General features: G+C 37.2%; 2 long non-coding RNA genes across 2 annotated transcripts; one reads left to right on the top strand and one right to left on the bottom strand.

Annotated features, from left to right (window-relative positions):
* Positions 1–854: 854 nt before the first annotated feature.
* LOC139435449 (uncharacterized) lies at positions 855–2,868 on the top strand. Its single transcript, XR_011644684.1, has 3 exons — positions 855–1,138; positions 2,125–2,234; positions 2,773–2,868. It is a non-coding gene; the product is annotated as an uncharacterized lncRNA (long non-coding RNA).
* A 34-nt stretch (positions 2,869–2,902) lies between these two features.
* LOC139435448 (uncharacterized) lies at positions 2,903–4,789 on the bottom strand. The gene is made up of 3 exons (XR_011644683.1): positions 4,614–4,789; positions 3,491–3,582; positions 2,903–3,106 (listed from the first exon to the last, which is right to left on the bottom strand). It is a non-coding gene; the product is annotated as an uncharacterized lncRNA (long non-coding RNA).
* Between the last annotated feature and the right edge of the window lie 254 nt (positions 4,790–5,043).

The raw sequence follows: 5,043 nt of genomic DNA, 5'->3' as shown, positions 1-5,043 counted from the left end.
TACGTCTGTTTCCGGTTATATTTATTTTGAAATTCAGTTCCTGACGGACGCCAAAAAAGCCCGAGATATGGAATTAAACCAATAAATAAAAGCAAGGATAATTGTGTGTTATTGGTGAGTAAATAACAGTGTGTTATTTTGAAAAGAATAACAAATTAGAAGGAAAAAAAGATTTAAAAATACAGATTTCAGTATCCTGAGGCTCTGAGCCCCATTTATTTTCCTCACAGACGACAACAAAAGTCCGAAATTATACGATTTAAAATAAAAGCAATAACTGTGGCTTGATATTGAGTAAGAACATGTTTTTATGAACCACACAGCTTCCGGTCTTCCACGACTCGACCGGAGAAAAAGACGTGCTGCAGCCTGCAGGCACGAAACACGTTACCAGTAGAAATACATTGCTTTTAAAATCGTGCTGTGCAACACGAAAAAAAGGGGCAAATCGTGTTGGTGAACACAAATCAATAGATTAAAAATCGTGTTGGTGAACACGAAATGCCGTGAGACTGGGTTGCACACACACACTACTGAAAACAGCTGGCCTTGCACACACACTACTGAAATCCTCTCACATTCACTACTGAACACATCACACACACACACACACACACACACACACACACACACACACACACACACACACACACACACACACACACACACACACACACACACACACACACACACACACACACACACACACACACACACACACACACACACACACACACACACACACTACTGAAAATTAAGCCTCACACACACACTACTGAAATCCTCTCACATTCACTACTGAAACCTCACACACACAATACTGAAAATTAACCTCACACACACACTCCTGAAAAACATTTTACTGAAAGGTTCTCAGTAGGGAATGTGCATGTGTTTCACCTATGTGTGTGTGAGGGGATTCTTGCTGTAACGGAAGTCATTCTAATGTAACGGATGTCATTCTAATGTAACGGAAGTCAGTGGTCTCTTTGCTAGCCCCGTTAGCTTCATTAGCTCCAGGCTGCTACTCCGAAGTGTTTGTTGTGTTGATGCCTGGTGGAGTATTCTTCATTGAAATATCGCACTTATCGTATGGCTCTGCGGTTCAAACAGACCGTCCATGAATGCAGTTTATTCGGTAAGTGAAATTCAAGCACTTTATTTCTTACTTGTCTTTTTATTCAGCTAACAAGCGAGACGAAGCTACATCTGTGCTAACGATGCTATCCGTAGCATACAAGTTAAAACATAATGGAGAAGTGTAAACATTAAGAAGGATTATACTGTAAAACATAAGGCTTCTCGGTGAGGTTGGTAAAATAAGGTCATGCTTGTACATTAGTTAGTTTGCTAGTTAGGTAACTGTATGCATTGTTATTGTTAATTTAAAATAGCTATGCTCGACGATGCAGACAGCTAGCGTCACATTAGTGTTGAAGAGCAGAGTACTGTATGAGATTAACCTCACTATAAGATCTGTGTATCTGAAAAATATGAATCTCACATTTCCAGTTGGTTCCAGAAATAACGTTAACGTAGATATTGCAATATGGTTTGAAACTAGCTGGAAATAAGGTCTGTGGTTGAGACGCATTTAAGAGACGGGTCACGTTTTGTTCAGCCGGATAATATCCACATGTCTACCCTACTTTTATAATTTTCAAATCATAAATCTAGTTGCCAGAAGCAAAATGCTAACGGTATGCTTAAAGGAACTGCAGCTGCTTCAACGTCACGCCGATTTAAGATCCATATTCAAACATACAGATTATAAATGGTACAAGTTGAAGCGTTTGTTTGAACAGTTTGCAGGAACTTGCTTTCAAGCAGAACTTGAAAATGTACATAAATAGCTGACGTTAATAATTCTAACTAGCTGTGTAGATCTGCTGCACTATTTACTACAGCCCGGCTGTCCGCAGCCGACTTTATAACAGTATTAAGTGAAAACCATTCAAAATATTTTATAGAATAAATCCGTTATCCAAATCCCATAAAAACACAAGACAACCAGCAATTAGACAATACCCTGTGTCGTATTTTTGTCGGATGAATGCAAGCTGATATTGTCACTTTTTAAAAAACCTAAATAAGGGTTGTTCCCTCTTGTTTTCTCTTTGTTAGGATAATACTACAGAAAATGGGCTCCGCGGAAGGTGACACCCTTGCAAACCAAAAAAGAGAAATACAAGTATTTGTATTCCCCCCGGTCTGCACGTTTTACGTTGCTTAAGGTAAGTGAACATGAAACTATTCAGCATAACTTTCAATAATAATCTACGGTATTTATTGAGTTTTGGGATATTACTTGCATACAAATCTATAATGCCTTAGGTTTCTAAAACATACAATATGTGGTAAATTCAACAGTGGACCCAGCAAAGATTCACATTTTTGCACGATTTGTTATTGATTTGTTGCTGTTACTTAATTATACTTTTAATAAATTCAAGTCAAGCTTAGTTACATGTGATGGTAGCTATATGCTCTTACCTGTGTGCCTCCTCCGCAACCAGACTGTATTCAAACTCTTAAGTACCAGTTCTATCTACTTTAAACAATTAAAAAGACACAATCAACTACATTTATTGATATACCAATCTTTATTTTTGGGGCCTCTTCTTCTTTTAAATTAAACTTTCAGACATGAGATATTGAAATACAGTAATAGTTTTGTCTATTTAAAAAAGAATGAGCCATTCCTTACAGTTAACTTCATATTTCTTATTGTCTAAAGCATTTATGACACACATTTCCCCCTCATATTCACAGTGTGGATCAATTGAGACAGCGTGCAGAGACTTTGGGAGAAACCTCAGCGTGACGGATGTCCTGTCTGTGGGTTTGGCTGGAGAAGGTGGAGAGGTCTTTCTCTGGGTGGAGGACCAGGCCTGATGAAGAAACCACCTAACTGCATCTGTGAGCCCATACTGGGCTCAGCTGCCACAAACAAATGATGGTCCTGTTTGACTTTGTGTTCACAATAAAAGTGTAGTTTCTTAGTGAATGTCCTGTATTGGTCTTTAATCTGAAATCAGCTTTTCATTTTCTTCTTGCCCCTCTGAGAAAACGGTGAGGCAGTTGTGTCCTTCAGGTATGTCCTTTCCTAACAGAAATGACAAGAAACATATGACATTATTGCAGAGCAAGTGTGTTATTTATGAAACGTTTGTTTATTTAGCGGCTGTAGAAATAATGTATTTTTTAAATTTCAATGTGTTTTTTTAATTCATCACTTTGTACTACAAAGATAATCAGATTATGAATGAACAGTCTGCAGTTAATCAACATTAAAATATCTTATTAAATAATATTCAACTGCTCAGTTGTCTCACTGCAAGAACCACTTTTACCACGTCTTTTACAGACAATATGTAGAAATTCTCACAATGTAAAATAATAATTGCCTTAAATACATTGAAGTTTGAAAGCTGATTATAGTTGTTACTTTATCTATTTAAACCAGAACGCTTCTCGATTCTCCTTGTACCTTTGAGTCCATGCTGAAGTTCACTGATGTTAGGAATAGGTCTGTCTCTCGTGGTCAGCATCCTCTGGTCTGTCTGCCGCATCACCTGGAAACTTTAAACTAAAATATATATATATATATATATATATATATATATATATATATATGTAAAGTAACAATGTGTTGGTCACAGACTTTTTTACATGCAAATGTCATGTGATAATCTTTTTGTTATCCTTAAAGAAAGTGCTGGATATCAAAGCCCTTACTGTATCTTATCAGTTGGATTGTGTATTATTGTATAGTTGTGGTCCTTTTTATTTTAGAATCGTTTTTCATGAGACAGTCAATTTAAATATTTGTCCTATGCCATATTCACATTCATTTGTAACACACACGTAAGGGTAAAAGACAAACATCTTCAACAAATGTAATGCAATGAATAAGCTTCATTGTCACAGAAGCACACATAACGTCATATCTAATATTTAAACAAATCATTTCCTTGTCCCTAAAGCATTGACTGAGCTATTTTTCGTCCTCAAATGCAGGCATTAAGTTACATGTTCACGTTCTGCTGCCACAATAAGTCGGTTTCTCCAGTGTAATGATAATAAAATGCTAAGTAAGTATTGGTAATAATATTAATAAAAACAACAACGTTTGGGTTCGTTCGTTTAATATGATGAACGTTAACCAGTAAGCTTCAATAATCAACTCCAGCTCAACAAACCATATTGCAATATCTACGTTAACGTTATTTCTGGAACCAACTGGAAATGTGAGATTCATATTTTTCAGATACACAGATCTTATAGTGAGGTTAATCTCATACAGTACTCTGCTCTTCAACACTAATGTGACGCTAGCTGTCTGCATCGTCGAGCATAGCTATTTAAATTAACAATAATGCATACAGTTACCTAACTAGCAAACTAACTAATGTACAAGCATTACCTTATTTTACCAACCTCACCGAGAAGCCTTATGTTTTACAGTATAATCCTTCTTAATGTGTTACACTTCTCCATTATGTTTTAACTTGTATGCTACGGATAGCATCGTTAGCACAGATGTAGCTTCGTCTCGCTTGTTAGCTGAATAAAAAGACAAGTAAGAAATAAAGTGCTTGAATTTCACTTACCGAATAAACTGCATTCATGGACGGTCTGTTTGAACCGCAGAGCCATACGATAAGTGCGATATTTCAATGAAGAATACTCCACCAGGCATCAACACAACAAACACTTCGGAGTAGCAGCCTGGAGCTAATGAAGCTAACGGGGCTAGCAAAGAGACCACTGACTTCCGTTACATTAGAATGACTTCCGTTACAGCAAGAATCCCCTCACACACACATAGGTGAAACACATGCACATTCCCTACTGAGAACCTTTCAGTAAAATGTTTTTCAGGAGTGTGTGTGTGAGGTTAATTTTCAGTATTGTGTGTGTGAGGTGTTCAGTAGTGAATGTGAGAGGATTTCAGTAGTGTGTGTGTGAGGCTTAATGTGTGTGTGTGTGTGTGTGTGTGTGTGTGTGTGTGTGTGTGTGTGTGTGTGTGTGTGTGTGTGT

The sequence above is a fragment of the Pseudochaenichthys georgianus genome, chromosome 16 (genome assembly GCF_902827115.2).
Source record: "Pseudochaenichthys georgianus chromosome 16, fPseGeo1.2, whole genome shotgun sequence".
Taxonomy (NCBI): Eukaryota; Metazoa; Chordata; class Actinopteri; order Perciformes; family Channichthyidae; genus Pseudochaenichthys; species Pseudochaenichthys georgianus.
The sequence above is the reverse complement of the archived record's forward strand: the minus strand, read 5'-3'. Positions and strand labels throughout refer to the sequence as shown.